A 16,049-nucleotide genomic window follows, 5' to 3' on the forward strand; every position below is an offset into this window, starting at 1 on the left:
GTCCGTAGATTGTATAAAATTTTTGAAACCCGTTACATAACCTAACGAAAGATGACTCGACAATATAGATTTGTTTTGCATCCGAATCTTTCTTGCATTTAATCGATCACGAATAAAAGATCGACATTTCATCGATCGCTGAGTCAACTTTGTTCAATTTGTCGTTCGTCTTGCCAAATGAGATGATGTTATGTAATATATCAGTATCGAAATGTACAATATGCAACGTTCACGCGCGTGCCTAAAATTGGGCCTGTAACTTTTCACTGTTACAGTAACAATAATTCATCGGACCGTAGCAGCGGTAGTCGTTAAACTGAACCGAGTACATCGAATCATTTCAAACATCATAAACCAGTAAGCTTTCACGACGCAGAAGCTGCAATTACTACTAATGTATGGTTTTATTACTAATTCAAATAAATACTTGAAAGAAAAAAAGAGAAAACACTTATATCAACCAACGATAATTCGAAACATCCAGTCAACGATTTTGCTTCACGTTCCTCGACTATACATATATGCGTTTGAATACACATATTCATACATAATGTATACATATGTAGATTCAAATATCAACAAAAAGAAGAAAAAGAGCAAAGCAATTTCAAGAAACAATTCTGTTTGTTTGCGATTATTAAAACGACACGTTAATAGGAAAAAATACACGCGAAGCTAGTATCGACGACGAGTTTCCAAAAGTCATTGGATCGTCGCACGCTCAAGGTCAACGTCGCGGCGACTTAAAACTCGGATGGAGTGCAAAGGTCGCACAGCCAGTGTAGCAAACGCCGAAGCCAAGGTTAGCGCTAAACTTAAGTGTGAATGGAAGAGCGGTGACTAGCCGGGAGACTCGATCGGGGTTACGGCCGTTGGAATCAGTCACCGGGCAGACTCCGCGTCTCCGGAACTCGACCTGTAATCCTATTCACCCGAACGAGTTCCACAACCGAAACCCCTGATCTTACGCGATAAGAAAAAAAAAATTCCAACGAGTCCTCGACGTCGGATTTCAACTCCTTTCCTCCTTTCCTTCTTTCTTTCTCTCTCTCTCTCTCTCTCTCTCTCTCTCTCTTACTGTTTCGATTAAAAAATCTACAATTCGAACGTACGAAGATATTCAGGGAATCCTGTCAAGCAATCCTTTTGACGCTGATGCGTTCGATCGTCCTGTGACTACAAGAAACCTGAACAAGCAACGATCATGGTCAAAAGTCGCGATTGAAAACTTGAAAGAAAGTCGCGCGCCAAAATGAACGGACGAAGAGGTTGGTCGGTTGGTCGAACAGGACTGCGGAACACTTGGGAACCGGTCCGAAACACCGTCCGGACGATCAGCTCGCTCGAACGCCCGGGACGCGACTAACCGGCCAAATCGCGCGCGCCCCAGCGGACCATTTTAGCACGTCTCTGACGACGACTTCCTAATTATTTTGGCAGAGATGGCCAGCAGCCACTGATTTCCCTACCCCTCCCATCCTTAGCCGCTACGTTCGTCTCTATCTCACCAGCTACCCCTGTCCCTGTTCTACGCACCGAATCCCTCTTCTTATCTACCAAATTCTATCCCTGTTCTTATTTTCTTTCTCCTGTTTCCTTCCGTTTCCTTCTCGCCTCTGTCAGTAATGATTTTCTGCCAAATTTTCTGCGATATGCCAACTGCTCTACTTTCAAATACTTTTGATTTTGCGAAGAGACTGGCTTAATTGCAGTTTCTTAACCCTTGGATCAATGAAACTGTTATTGGATTAATTTGTTCTGTTTCTAGCAGTTACGAAGATGTACGTAAGGATGCAGCAAACAGGATGAATCATTTGAATTAAAACAGGCTTATATGTTAATAGCATAATTGTGTTAGGTAATAGATCGACGATGATATAATATTGGGGATGGTTGGCGGTGTGGCAGAACAGTTTCTATTTGAAGATGAGATGCAACACGGTGGACGAGCTATAAAGATAGGAAATGTGGTACGTTTGTTGGCAAACAAGTAGAGGTCGTGTTTGTATGTAACGTGAGCTCCACATCGACACGTCTTCGATGAAGTAACATAGGCTATGTTAGTTTGGCTGGCTACTTAGGCTAGTGATACACTTTCGAATAAGAAACATTCGCTGGACGCCGATTTGATATACGTCACTAAATATCTATGACAACATGAAATCGAGCGTATAACATGACGAACGATCGCCTTTCGAAACTTTCGGTATCTTCACCCGCGCAGAAATTGCTCCTAAATTTATCCCTCTCGTACGATCCTATCTACGAGTACTGACTTATCAAATTCTTCGCGCGGTCCTAATCCTCGAACGTACTCCATCGAATTTTCCACAATTTCGAAATAGATTTTACCGGAACGAAATCCCCCCGAATTTCCAAGTTCGAGTCGAAGACCCTTTCGAGATTTTTGTCACTGTGCACCGAACGGAGCATATCGAGTACGTCGATTCGACCAAACACACATATTTCTTTCGAGAAGCATTGGACATCGACGAAAAACAGCGTACGATCTTTCACGCTGTTCGTTAAGAGATCCACAATAGAACGATTCACGGCCTCCCTCGGCTAAGTCCCTTTCGGCTTTTTTCGGTCACACAACACTGATCTCGTCCGATCGTCGTTTTCTTTTCTACCGATTCAGTCGATTTTCGTATCACACTGTGTACATGTATCGTCGTCACAAAAACACTATGGGTATCTGGGAAACCTCCTGTGTTCACCTGTTGGTTGTACTCGCGCGGCAAGCAGACTTACCAATGCTTCGTCTTCTTGTGCTTGGCTCCGGGCTGTTGTTTCCTCACCGAATCGATTTCTCGAAGGAAACCGGCACCGGTGCGGCTGGGTCCCGGTCGCACTTTGCGATTCTACGATCGGCCGCGCGTTTCTCTCGCGTTGTACGACGGACAATGCGTAGAAAAGTACCGTGAAAACAGGTAAAGTAAGCGAAAGAGAAGGCGGCGAGTGTGTCACACTGCGGCGAACTTTTGCGTGGCCTGTCTCTCCCCGTTGATGCGACGATCCCGATTACAGACTCGCTACTCCTCCCTGAACATCGTACCGTGAGAACGCGCGCTTTCCTCTGGTTCCTCTGCTTTCCTCTTTACATGAAGGGTGGTCGAGGGCGAAAACAAACAAACATTCAAAGGGCAACGCCTGCGCTGCTCAACGAAACGAAGCGACGAACCTCGCCGAAATTCCTTTAAATAGTCCGTAGGCGTCGCTACCTGGCGGCGAGACACCGAACGAGGGAAAACTCTGGCCGGAAGCCAGTGGTCCCGGCGGCCGCCGCACAGCCTCCCGGTTCGCTTCTCGTCGCAGTTTTTTCCATTTAACCTTCGAATTTCACCAGCACACGCTTGGATTCGGAAACCAGCTCGCCGTACCTGCTACTCACCAGCCTTGAATTTGTGTCGCGGGAGCTACGCGAAAGGGTACTACTCCAGGTAGCAGTTCGCTCCAGTCACTTCCGGTACCGGAACACCACGGCCGCCATTGCGAAAATCCTTCGCGTTAAACTTTACCACTTAGAAGCGATTGCTTCCCCGTTCGAATAAATTACGTTCGTGCTTCCCCTTGCGATCTGTGCGTAGAAAATATGAGAATAAGCGTAGCTTGAAATAGTATGTACGTGTTAATTGTTTCATAGAGCAATAATAAAGATACTGGTTTGCTTCAAGGTGGAATGCCGATGGTATTGCTGTTCCTTCCTTCTTTTTAAGATGGTTTCATAGGCAGGTTCGGGGTGCCTCTTTTTTAAATATGATGTAAGACACAAGAATTCAATGACCTCAAATAGAATTACGTCGAAGCAACTCAAGGTCCCGTAGGCGGCAGTTTCGAACTTTTTAAGATCGCCATGTTCTGCCAGTATTTTCGGACAACCCTAAAATTTCATCATTTCCATTTCATTATATTCGTCGCGTACGAAGCAGAATAATTCATTTCAGAGTAACTTCTCGCATACTTCTGCTCCGCAACATACACATTAACGCGAATCAAGGATTTCTGTTTCCAAAAATTCCGATTCGCGGTTTAAGCGTGTGATCCTGATCGGGATCCATCAGATTCCACTTATCGGCTGAGTGAAGGACCCACGTAAGATGCAGGTTTTAACAAACGATCAGCCAGTTCCCCGATACACAATGCTCTTATTGGAAACGTTCAAGGTACGCGTTTTTCTCAAGATCGAAAATAGGTGGTTGGCGTATGTCCAAATGCGATATCAGCTAGAACCTCGAAGACAATCCATCGACTGCGACCCCCAACCGATGAGTAACATCGCGGGGCATTTATTATCTCGCCGATGATTAGCAACGTTCGGGCCAATCAAGGGCCGAACACGACGATGGATCGATCATGTTCTACGGGCAAGGGACGCGAACAACGGTTGGCGAACCTTGCTCCGTTCCCTCTCGTAGGAACCGCGGCTGGTTATGTAATTATGGTCCAATACGCGGCGAACCTAAAATAAGATCGTGCCATTTTCGTTTCTGTAATTGTTCCACACTAATTTCGTTGTCTCGACAAGCCGACCGACTTCTGCCGCTCCGGAACCTCTTCCAATCGGAAATCGCTCGCCAACGTTCAACGTCCTTGTCGCCATTCGGCCAAATTTTCCATCCACCGAATCGTCCATTTCGTTCACCCACGAGCATCGTCAAATAAATACTCTGAATGTTTTCAAGGACGGTAGAGAATACGTAGACCCGGCTGTCAATCATAGGCTGTTCGTTTAAGGTTTAATTGAAATGGACTTTATTCACCCTTTGACCACGACGTACATGTAACTTGAAGAAGCGACTTGCTTGCTGACGTAGATTAGAGACATGTCATTTTTAATTGACTTCAGTTTTCGTAGAAACGATATGTCTGCGAATATAGTTGTTGTTTGCCGAGTTCCTGCACATACGTCACATTTATCTTCAGGTGCAGGATTATGTCAGCTTAGTAAGAAACAAGCTATACCGATCCAAATTTACTCGGTCTAGGTAATACGTCTTCCGTACTTAGTCGAAACATTGAATTCCTAATTAAATTGCGTGACTAGAATGTTGCAATTCCGTTGCCATATTATATCGGCGAATGGAACTTTCTTATCGTTTCAAACATCCAACGTATATAGATCTAACAATGGTATATTATTCTGCTATGATATTCAAAAATATCGCAATAGGAAGAGAAATTATAAGACGAAAAGCGGAATTTCGCAAGTTGAATTTCTAGCGAAAAGATCGAAGGAGTTACGAACCCCACGAGTCCCTCGGTTCAAGATTCTGCTTCTTCGATCCTACATTCCCATGCAGTAAGGTTCGCGTACCAGGAACATTATTCATAGATAGGAGCAGAAAAGAAGCATTAGCCGCCCACGCGTCGGCGTTTCGAGTATAAAGTCTGGTTCATATAACTTAGGTTACTTCTCTTTAACCCCAGTCGAATAAAATAAATTTCAAGTTGCTTCACCCGCACGAAGGAGAGACGAGTTTCTTTTCGATTCGCCATCTCCATCCTTTTCGATCTTCCATTTAAAGGAAATATCAACCCCGTGGCAGACCAATTCCTCAGCCGTATTCCCGAACTTTTAACCACTCGCTCATAGTTTCTTTCGTCCTGACACGTTCATACTCTGTACTATTATCCTTCTTCGTACTCTATGCTACTACGACCTTTACCGTCGTTTCGTATTTCTAGCAAACGCCACCTTCCTCGACACCGTTTTAGACGCTCGAAATTGGGTTGCTTATAGTATCAGACGACGTCAGGTTAGTCTAATATCGTTTAATTAATCCGAACGACGAGTAAATGAGACGGATCGACAGTCAGGTGACTTGAATCCAAAGTCGAGTAACTTGACTAATGTGAACGAGACCTAAGAGGAGGAGGGCCGGAGTGCGCGAAGCAACGGATGGGGGCCGAAGGCGAAGAAGAAGGAAGAGAAGAGCCGCGCAACGGTCAACGTTCTGCTTCTTGCGCGGATTCTAAATACATTTTAATATATGAGCGCGTCGTGGTCGACTCGCGTAGCGTTCGTCGTCCATGAAAACTTGGTACGCGTTAAATCCGTTCCATCCAGGCCAGCTGATCGAGGCGAGGGCCTTCGATCGCGCGCATCGCGCCGAAAATCGGAAATAAATATATTACCGGCCGATCAGAAATAAACTACGCACGGTGCCGGGCTAAACGTAGAACAGATCGAAACGCAAACTCGATTCCGGGGAGATAGCGGTGATCGATGGGAAATGTCGCGTCCTCCGAGTGAACGAAGAGACGAGGTCGACCGCGAGGACGGTCAGGGATTTCGGAAACAGTTCTGGAAGGTCGCAGTTCCTCGAGTGTTTCTACCTACTTCGTCGAATGCAACGTACTATATGGTTAACGAACACCGTGTAAAGGATACCAAAGAAGGTGGTTAACCTGCGGATCGGATCGTCCCTTTGCCATGCAGATCAGCGATAGTTAATTCTGGATATACAGGATGATCTAAAAATGCTTCTCTTTCAGGAACCACTTTGAATCGGACGCTTTCTTCTGGCGGATTAAAGAAGGTAAAAGAGAGCATGAAAATCTATGGACCTTGAATATACGTAGTTGCTGTATTTTTCCATCGTTTATTTTCTCAACTTTTTATTATCGCATAGATAAAAATATGCGATTATATTCTAACAAATTTCCCAAATTTCGAGATGATCCCAATGTCTTCTCTAAGCGAATCGTGTACATGTTATTTCTTTTGTGTTAACCACTCATCCTCTTTAATCTCTTAATGAAAACCTAGTTTCTAAGAAATATATTTGAATATTTATAAGTCGAACGAATCATATGTAATAAGTTACTAGCGATTGACGAAGATATAAGAATCGTGCATCGAAGCAAACGCGAAATCGCGTTCTCGCGTAAGAATGGAAATTTCGCGTGGAAGAGAATTTATTACAAAACTACCGACTAATGAATCAATCGCGCGCAGAATGTCGCGTGTCAATTGCATTTCACCAGCAATTTAAGCTTCCGTAGAACGATGTGCATCCGCGGCTTTTGCGAAACAACGGAAGTTTGACGTTGGATGTACGTATCATCGATAGAACTATACGCCAATCAGTCGAGTCTCGTAAAAGGTACACGAGCAGTCGGTATTCTCTCATTATAACCAACAAAAATAGACATCGTTATTTCGTCGCTTACACGAAGCCGCGGTTTAAAGCATGGCTTTATTTTTAGGTAAAACATAAAGCGTTACGTAAACGTCGAACAGACGTTTCGGGACATTTTCGCGCGAATCTTCGTTTTTCCCTTTTCTCTTTCGCCGTTCGAAACTTCGCCGCGAATATCATTGATCCGTTTCTTTCTAACTGTGGCGTATTTCAATTTTTCCGTACGAATGATACTTTTCGCAATAATTTAGCGTTTTCTTTATTTGGAATCTGAATGAAAAAATTCACATATTCTGTTTTACACGCGTTTTTACGCGTTTTTACATATTTTTTCATTCGAATTTAACAAATATCGATAACATTCAGTACGCAGTTCGATGTTAATTCGTCTTAATCAACATTGTAGATTTATCACGTATTTTTAAAAAATTCATATCTTCGAATTTATCAGGTTATTTTCAAGTTCTTTTTCTAAATTTCTAAATTTCCAAGTTACCTCTTTCTAGCCACGAAGTAATAGGAAAGTCAGGAAAACGAGATAAATGGACTTCTTTTTCTCTGTAACTTCCTCTTCTATAATTAGATTTACCACTGTTTATTAATGTAAATTAAACAACCTGATTCAGTCGCCGGCTAATAGCGCCTACTAATTCCGATCTCTAGAGATTCAACGTATTCGCGTTTACGATTCGGGTTTAATGCCTCCATCGGGCTGTGCCCCTAACGAGGTTCTATTAAGTGGAACACGTGTTTCGAAAGCTTTGATAGTCCACGTTAGCGTGAATCTCATGGAGCAGAGCCTGGAAATAGCGTGGGACACGCGCTAGTTGCCTGAAACTCGACAAGTCCAATTTTATTTATGAACGTTTTTATAAATGACGTGCTAAACATCTACGATGACATCGGACGTCAGGCATCGGATGATCCATAGGATCTGCCCCGAAATGAATCTTCTAACAATAAGGAGAAACACGTTATTTCTATTAGCGAAAAGTTGAGACGTAACCTGCAATAAAATCTCGAGTGTATTTGACATGTGCGTGGCTAAAGAAAAACAAACGTGTTCGCGCAACCAGAAATTTAAACGAAACTTTGTGCTAAATTCCCTCGTATCTACCTTGTCGAATGGCACAACAAACGATACTTCCGTTCGTTCATTGAAATTTTAGGTCTGTCGATTATCACGAATTTCGATCGCGATATTTTTTCTCCCAGCCATCGTCTTTGCTAACCGATTTTTCTTACCGAGGGACCGTTCTCAAATTCCCAATCGATCGAAGGTCCAATTAATCGATTCCTCCGTTAATAAAGATTTCACTGTTATCGAGAAGAGACTGACGTTGGAACTGTCGATGAGAACTGTCAGGTTTATAACCTGGCAATTGCTTGGTTAAACAGCCGGCTGACCAGACCTTCTCGTTTCTGAATTTCACGCAAGGCATTCGACACGGTGCATGTTAAATCGATCGTCTTTTCATTACTCTTCACCGATGGTATTCTTCAACGTCTACCGGACGTTCGATCGAGTCTACGATAATCAAATAACTGGCGAACGATACAGTTTACTTCTGAAACGTCGTATGGCTCGTTGTCAAATGTGTCATTCCCGTACTTGCTTCTAATTACTAAGATCTCACCGATAACGTCAGTTCGGACGTGCAAGCGAAGCTGCTAGCTGCCACTTGCGATCTTCCTAAAGCGGTCAGCAACGAAAAATGCACTCGAGGAACCGTGAAATAAGAAAATAATCTGAATCATCGAGAATACTCGTAGGTGAGGATCTGACGCAAGGGAAGCAGGAGAAACAACGGAGCCGAACCGTTCGGTTCGGTCAGCCAACAAATCACGTTGAACGCGAGACGCACGGTCCCTGAAGATTTACAAGCGAGGCATCGGGAGGATCAAAGTTGAGACTTTGGATGACAGATAGGGGTTACGGGAGGGGCAGAGCGCGCGAGATACGTCTATTCTGGATTCTGGCAACAATAATGCCCGCCAGGGACAGCGGACCGAGTGGACCAACCGTAACACACGCGCCTCGTGCTCCCGCGAACAACTAATAACGCAGCTCGTACAAAGGCCGCATGGTCTAATTTCGTATTATCCTGCGCGTCGCTTGCTAAAAATACAAAACCAAAAAGCCTGGGTACGTTCACTTTTTGACAAGGAAGCGAGAAATTTTGCCGGTTGACGGATGCTTCGACGATAACATCAAGCGAAATCGTCGACCGGACGGATGATGGAGGATGGCGAGCTGGACTCTGCTTGCAAACATTCCCGAGAATGATTTACGATCCTGTATATAATCGAAGGATATAAATCGTGCAGCTTCCTGGAAGACGAACGTATTATTGATCTATGGTTCGTTCTTCCGTGAAACTTCTCTGCGAATTTTGTCGCGATCGTTAAGGAAAGACAGGCGAACGTTTGTCGATTTACGGTGGCTATAAACTGTATCGGCGCAACGTCGTTGTAGCATTTACGTTCTAATATACCTCGGCCGAGGTATATTAAATCACGTATCGTTTAGCGGTACTTTTAAACGGCTACTAAAATTTCCCTACTGTGAAATTGAATCGCGCCACTTCATTAGAAAATAAGGGTACGTGCCAATACTTGTGCTCTAGCCACTCTACGTCTACTTGATTTGTAGATCGGTTAACGTTCGGCTGGTTTGTGTATTTTGTAACGGATCGAACGACGTATCGATAATTCTCCTCTAATTTTACAAGAACCGAATTTATCGCAAAGAGGAGCAAAGGGGTGTAGATTTTGTCCTGCGAGATCTTTCTTTCAGAAATTTTTGGACGTACCATACCAAGAAGAATTTGGGATTTCGTTTGATGAATTTTAATGGCGGTAAGCCTCTTTGCTGGTAATTTAGGCTTCTTTATTAGAGTTTGATGGCAACAGAGGAGGATGCGCACGTTGATGGATATACGCGTTGCAGGTTTGCGTGGTTGGAGCCGAGCAAGGGCAGGAAATCGTTGGATATACGAGGTACACCTCGTCACAGCATTTATAGGAGTAACAACGAGACCTGTTTATTGCTAGTTCTTGATAGAAATTCGAAGCATTGAGTAGAAGAGTATCTGTTCTCAGAGATGCAAATATGTCGATATCGAATTTCGTTACTTGTCAAACGTTGTGATACGTCGAGATACGTTCTCGAGGGAAGTCCAATTGCAAGTAATTCATTTACGTAGCGACTAATTACAATTTCGTCCCGACAAACGTGATTCCACGCATGATACTTTATCGCAAATAGCACACAGAGTGTCCCTCTATCGATCGTACAATCGGCAAAGAGCAATTCTCCGTGAAAGAACACATGGAAAATATAGAATAAGATTTTTTCACATAACGCTCCGCTCTGGAGAAAATCGAGTTTGAAAATTTCTCAAGTATACTGGCTACTCTGCTAATTTCGAACTGGAGTAGAGAAGTATGCAAGTATTGATCACGCGTATCCAATCGACAACTAGGTATTCAACTTTCCATACAGGGTGGTTGGTAACTGGTGGTACAAGCGGAAAGGGGGCGATTCTACGCGAAAAAAGAAGTCGAAAATATAGAATAAACATTTTTCGTTTGAGGCTTTGTTTTCGAGAAAATCGACTTTGAATTTTCGCTCGGTACGCGTCCGGTACGTTATAACGGATCTTACTGTAGATCGTTGTCTCGATGGAAAAATTAAAAAAAAATTTCTATTCTATATTTTCAACTTCTTTTTTCGCGTAGAATCACCCCCTTTCCACTTGTACCACCAATTACCAATCACCCTGTATATCAGAGAAATTTTCAAATCCGATTTTGTCGATAACAGAGCCTCGAATAAGAAGAATTTCTTCTATATTTTTTACTTATTTTCTCACGTACAATCGACTACTCCTCCACCATTGTACCACCAATAACAATGGATTGCCTGTACACGCATAACAAATTGTTTATCGGCTGACCGGTTCGAAGTAAATGAAGTACCGGCGCAACGCGTACAAAGGTACATACGCACGCAGTCGAAGAACAACAACGGGTCTTTGGCTCGTGTCGTTGCGTCACGGCGACGCATTCTTTCCGGTCGGAAGTTTGCGACGCGTAGTCGTCGTCGTCGTCGTGTCTGTCAAGCGGTCCGTGACAGCGGCGAATCAAAGCGCGATCGGCCGCTATCCTCTTTCCTCCTTCCTCTCTGTCCTCGTGCCTTTCGTCCACTAGTTTACTTTCAGGGTTAACGCGGCGAAATATCGGTGCCGCTTATGTAAAATCTCGTACGAGTAACATTGGCATTCTAATAATAAACGCGGCAGTCAGGCCTGGCCCATGGCAACGTAGAAACGCGTTCATTACCTACCTGACCGCGTACAACGTCGCAGTCAGAAGAGTAATTTGCTGCGCGGAGAAGATCCTCGCCGCGTTAGAGGTGCTTACGACCTAAACTAAAAATACGTACGGGGTCCGATCAACGGCCAACTGGGCCAGTGAAGTAACCGTAGCTCAACGTCCCAAATATAGTCCGACATCTGTACATATAGTCGCGGAGTGCCGATAGTTGGCATCCGCGGCAACGTGCAAACATTACCGACAGTATAATAGCGGCTGTCACCACGATTCCCTAATGACATACCTATCATCTCTCGCTCATTCTTCGTTCCTAACGCGGCCAAATTTCCTACGCGTTCGTCTTCTTCAAATTGTCGCAGACTCTGTCAAACCGTTGGTATAATTCGTCCTGTGTATGCACGCGTGTTTTCGTTGCAGCTGAGAGCGGAGTATCCGTAGGACAATTTTGATGGTGGGCCGCATTTTGTCTTCTCCTCAGATTCTCCCGAAACTTGCTCCGTTCATATAATTATTCCCTGTATACGATCGTGTGTTTTCGTTGAAATCGAGAGAGGGAGGTTCGCAGGTTCGAAGATTTGCGGCCGAGAGATGCCAGACAATGGCGATGGCTTATTTCGATGGTTGGGATGAAGTAGGTTGCTGAAGTACTTTGGGCTGGTTTCGCGGCAAAGTATTACGTTTGCTTTGGTAGCAAGTCAAAACCTTGAAATAGTTTTCAGCTTCGCGAATCGTTCAGTGCAGAAGATTTTTCTCTTTCTTTCTCTGGCTCGCTTCTTCGTAGAGTCGCAAACGTTAAAAGATCGTGGAATAAAACTGATTTTACCTTTGATCGATATTCGTCGTAGCAAATATATGCATCGTGTAAGAAGCAAATGATCGGTGAGGAAATAAATGATTGTATCCAAGAGGCGATGAATCAACGAGCCGAAGATCCTGTCACGTTTAAAGATCTAAATGCAGACGATTTATGGTAAAACGATATTCGATTAAATATCGATGTTTGTCCAAAAAAAGATGAAAATGTCAAGTGTATTAAATAGAAATTCAGCGATCCTACGCGTCTAAAATCAACGAAAAAATTCGAATCAAATGCGAATTCTCCGTTTAGGTTGAAATCTCTCGGCTTAAGAAGAAGATTTTTCGAGGAATCTCGTCGGAACGCGCCGATGCCAGCAACTTAATTTTGCGATTTTCGCGAGCAGCGGAGCATCCTCGCGCTAGATCGTTGCCAGCAAACCTACACTATCGTACGTTTGCTTCGATTCGATCTACGACGACACGTGCAACGGTTATAAATAAATGGCACGCGATTGTTTATACGTCGATAGTGACTGACGACATCGTGAAAGTAGTCGTGGACGTTTGCATCGGACGTCTGATTGGAAATCCGCGACGCGAGCTGTAGAAGCGGAACCGTTTCGTTGCCGCGAGACGTTGATGGATCGCGCGAGGGATGCGACAAAGGGGAAGGAAATATCGCTCGCTCTCAAGGAAAATCCAGTATAAATAACGCATGAAATTTATGCACGCAACCCTGTTCCGCGATAGGAGTTCCCTCCTTTTTCCTTTTTTCCTCTGAGGTCGGATAGTTCGAAGGACAGCGGTTTCCACGCGAGATCGGTTCGAGGAAAAAAAGTGTCGCGGAGGTCGATCGTTCTTCCGATATTTTAGGAAAAATGCTGTTGAGAAGTGTCATTTTTTTTTTTTTTTTTTTTCAAAGAAATATTCGAAAGAATGTATAGGAGAAAAGAGAGGATCGAAAAAAACGAGGAGGAAAAAGATAAAAATAACGATAAAGCGGGGAAAAAAAGAGTATTAAAAAGATGTTAATAAAAAAAAAGTAGAGACTTTTTCCTCTACAGAAAAATGTAAAAGAAGAATTTAAAAAATGATGTTTCGATATCTGATTCCAAGCGTCTCTGAACATTTCACTTCCACGCATTTTTATTTAAGTAACGTTACAAGATACCTTTCTTTCTATCGTCTCTCGTCACGCAGCAGGGAAAAAGCGAACGAGCAGAGGGTCTCTGACATTCTGACGAATTCCATATGATCGACACACGAAGCACAGGAAAAGCAAAACAGAGAAAGGGAAGAAGAAACGGACGAAACCGACGTAACTACGGCTGGCGAGGAGTCAGAGATTACGTTTATAGAAGAACATTACGTAGGTACTCGAACTCGTTGTTACACAGATACGTCGTTACAGACGTTTGTTTTTCATCCATAAATTCTACGGATCATCATCTTTCGCCAATTTCCATTCAACTCGACGATTAATCTTTCTATGGTAAAGGTGAAAGTAGAAAAAACGATCGTTCCATGTGCAATAAAAAAAGCGAGAAAGAAGAGAAGCGTAAAGGTTAAGGGAAAAAGGGAAATATAAAAGAAGAGGAAGCAAAAAAGAAAGAAGAGAAAGGAAGGAAAAGGGTCACGGCGAAGCCTGCCTTTCATTACACGTGTTTACGGCTGAACGAAAGCACCGGGTATCTATTTTTACATCCGGTAAGAAATCTGTCTGCAATCAAATACGCGGCGCCCGGAGAAACCCGTATCTGTCCTTAATCCTATTCATCCATCTCTATCATTTCACCCTTTTATCTTTCCGCTCGTTAACATTTAATAGCGTCTTATGATCGACAAACTATCAAAGATGTCCACGCATTTCACGTTTAATTATTTTATACGATTAGTAGTAATAGCTTTTACAAAAGTTTGCCTATAGCTTTTGCACATTCGCGAGTATTAGGTTATCCTAAAAGAAAAATGACTTTCTTTGGCAAACGTGCTTTTTACAAGAGTGCAGTTTCGTACAAACGTGAAACCAAGTCTGTGAAATGTCACGGTGTTTATCTCGACGGAACAAAATAGATCGTACGAAATTCGCCAAAATAATATAAAACGTTGTGCGTCTATTATTTCCTGATAAAACGAAAGAAACTTTCCGGACAACCCAATATTATTTCCTCTTCTCTCGGTATGCGGTAATTCGAAATATAAAATACGCGATACGTATAATGCAACGTGTGGCAAACGTGTCGTAAATAGTCGTACGCGTATTTTCAAAGTATCGACCTGTTAAGGGGTTTTAATACTCTTTTAATATCTCGTTCGCTGTATAGAAGAATCGAAAGTAGTAAAATTCGAACGGCGCAAAAATTGCCGCTGGCAAGCGTTCACAGCGCGAGGATAAACCAACGAAGCGTACGAGACGACGGAGGGCGAAACGGTAGCAAAACGACAGGTATTGTCCGCGGTCCTAAATTATTCGACGTTCCCTGCCACTAGTACGAACGAGAATCTTTGGCAGGTTTCGAGCAAAGGCGACGTGGAGGAAACGCAGAAAACTCTCATCTATCATGTCGAAACGTGTTACGCGCGAAAATAGTCGCAAGGATACACCGAGGTCGGACTTGGCGAGAGCGTGGACGGGACGCCGGGCGTCAAGGGTGCGCGTGGATTATCAAGCGTACGCACCAGCTGCCGCGACACTCTCGCCATCCTCGCGTCCACTGCGAACGCGCGGCTTCTTTGGCATGATATTTCAAAATGTTCAAAAATGTTTATCTAGAAATGTGAATCGGGAAATTTCAACTCGAAAGCTCGGAAGTCGAGATATTTCAAAACTTTCACGTTCGAATGGTCGACGACTTGAAAATTTCAGTCTGCCGCTTGGAAATGTGGAGGTCTGATGTTTGGACGTTGGAAAGTTGAAGAAATTGGAAACTTCGAACGTTACAATCGGTCGAATTTGATGAAATTCTTCTGAAAATTGAAACTGCGTACGACGCTGTATCGCAGAACGATGCTATAAAGCCGATGGCTCGCGCAAAGACAAACCGAAAACGTTGCACAAAATTTGTTCTGAAGAAGGCCATGGTACGCTAGGTGCATGTGCACTTAAGTGCGATATAATTCGTCGAATGATACGTTAGTCAATTGTTTTGTTTACTCGCGAACTTTACGAGACATAAAATAACGATTGTGTTATTAATGCAAATTATCAGCGATTTTCTACGAAGAATATCCGCTTTAAGATACGCTACATCGATAACCAAGAATTCATATCAACGGAGCTGTTGCATCTTCTATTATATTTTATTATGATATCTATTATATTCTGTTATAATTACCCGATTAAGAAATCACGCCAATATTAAAAATCTCTATCTCGTTGAATCTTGTTCTTAATCTTCTATTAATTCTGTAGAAAGCAAGCTGTAAGTTTTACAACCTGTGTTGCGCTTACTATTCTCATCAAGGCACTGGAACTATTCATAGACAATTATGAAAGTTTGTATAAATAGCTAGTAATATTACAAATGCGATATAAAGCATATTCATTGTGACTATGCGAGTGGATCTGTGTCGACGCAGCTTCTGACGAGCGTCGTGAAACGGAACAACTGTTGTCTCGACTCGAAAAAAGATTAAAATGCCAGAAACTCGAGTTCTGTCTCAATATTTTTGTTCGGCTTACCTTTGAAGGTGTAGTCGTCCAGTTTCGTCGTTCATTCTGTGTAACAATCGTTGAAGATGACATTAAGAGGTGGACGATTGTATACA

The 16,049-nt window shown here is 43.2% G+C and overlaps 2 protein-coding genes across 7 annotated transcripts in view; one reads left to right on the forward strand and one right to left on the reverse strand.

Moving 5' to 3' along the window:
- Positions 1–3,183, reverse strand: part of SERCA (ATPase sarcoplasmic/endoplasmic reticulum Ca2+ transporting SERCA) — a 56,286-nt gene extending 53,103 nt beyond the window's left edge. For 2 of the 5 annotated variants that reach the window (XM_069123451.1, XM_069123447.1), the window contains exon 1: positions 2,755–3,183. The gene's annotated coding sequence lies outside the window, so the exon portion shown is untranslated. Of the gene's footprint in view, positions 1–1,078; positions 1,355–2,754 lie in introns of those variants that run through there. The other 3 variants (XM_069123450.1, XM_069123449.1, XM_069123448.1) reach the window with 2 other exon arrangements.
- A 2,831-nt stretch (positions 3,184–6,014) lies between these two features.
- The window catches only part of LOC138185161 (uncharacterized), a 41,150-nt gene continuing 31,115 nt past the window's right edge, over positions 6,015–16,049 (forward strand). Inside the window, exons 1-2 of one of the 2 annotated variants that reach the window (XM_069123876.1) lie at positions 6,015–6,402; positions 6,499–6,542. The gene's annotated coding sequence lies outside the window, so the exon portion shown is untranslated. The remainder of the gene's footprint in view (positions 6,403–6,498; positions 6,543–16,049) is intronic. The other variant, XM_069123880.1, reaches the window with a different exon arrangement.

This window comes from Bombus flavifrons, chromosome 11 (assembly GCF_040668555.2).
Source record: "Bombus flavifrons isolate JBK064 chromosome 11, iyBomFlav1_principal, whole genome shotgun sequence".
Classification (NCBI taxonomy): domain Eukaryota; kingdom Metazoa; phylum Arthropoda; class Insecta; order Hymenoptera; family Apidae; genus Bombus; species Bombus flavifrons.